We start from the raw sequence: 870 nt of genomic DNA, 5'->3' as shown, positions 1-870 counted from the left end.
ACATTTGGCCTTTTTCGATGAATTTGTTCACACAAATGACGAATAATATTCAGATAGTCTTTGTTTTAACGACTGCTTTTGTTTTTGTTTTTAATTTGCTAATCAATTATTCAATCCCGCTCCTTTTTGGCTCCTTTAGTATTTCAATAAATTTGATATTTTTCAAGTTAAGCTGCCTGCACATAAATTAATTTTCAGGCAGTTTTTTTAATTAATTTCTGAATCAAATTTTCTGGCCACTGCACTGATGCTGGTTACAACAAAAATTTTCATATACAAAAACAATTGTGCTACTACAAATGTTCATTTGGAAATCAATACATACGTACATAGATATGAAGTGTGCAGATGTACACCCAAATTTTAGACACTTGATTATTTCTCGACACGTAACCGCTTTCAAGCTAATTGAACTTCTCTTACTTTTAGTCTTCACACAACTTCTATTTTCGGTCGCAATCTATCGAACGTAACTTTTGACGCGTAATTTTTCGCTCTTTCATTTTATTCTTCACCATTTCACATACGTAGCTATTTGGTACCAGTTGTGTTCGAGCGCCTCTTTAGCTCAGTGGCAGAGCACTGGTCTTGTAAACCAGGGGTCGTGAGTTCAATCCTCACAGGAGGCAAATTCGAAAACTTCGTTTATTTATTTATAAAGAAAGTGTTTTTAAAGTTTAGAGAATTGGGGATTTTTATATGCAAAAAAAAAAACAAAGATGGAATAAAATTTAAGAAGTAAATGAAGCTGTACGTCAGACCACAACTCACGCACTCGACTCTTAGTAAATTTTAAAGAAAAAATAATTTTTTTTTGTTTCATGGAAAGAATAAATTCTGTAATTTAGTATAATTTCTTGAGGCTAGCTT

The 870-nt window shown here is 32.3% G+C and overlaps 1 non-coding gene across 1 annotated transcript; it reads left to right on the top strand.

Moving 5' to 3' along the window:
* Nucleotides 1-557: 557 nt before the first annotated feature.
* Nucleotides 558-629, top strand: Trnat-ugu (transfer RNA threonine (anticodon UGU)). Its single transcript has one exon. It is a non-coding gene; the product is annotated as a tRNA-Thr (tRNA).
* The last annotated feature ends 241 nt before the right edge of the window (nucleotides 630-870 follow it).

The sequence above is a fragment of the Anastrepha obliqua genome, chromosome 4, assembly GCF_027943255.1.
Source record: "Anastrepha obliqua isolate idAnaObli1 chromosome 4, idAnaObli1_1.0, whole genome shotgun sequence".
Classification (NCBI taxonomy): Eukaryota; Metazoa; Arthropoda; class Insecta; order Diptera; family Tephritidae; genus Anastrepha; species Anastrepha obliqua.
This window is presented reverse-complemented; position numbering and strand designations above follow the sequence as displayed.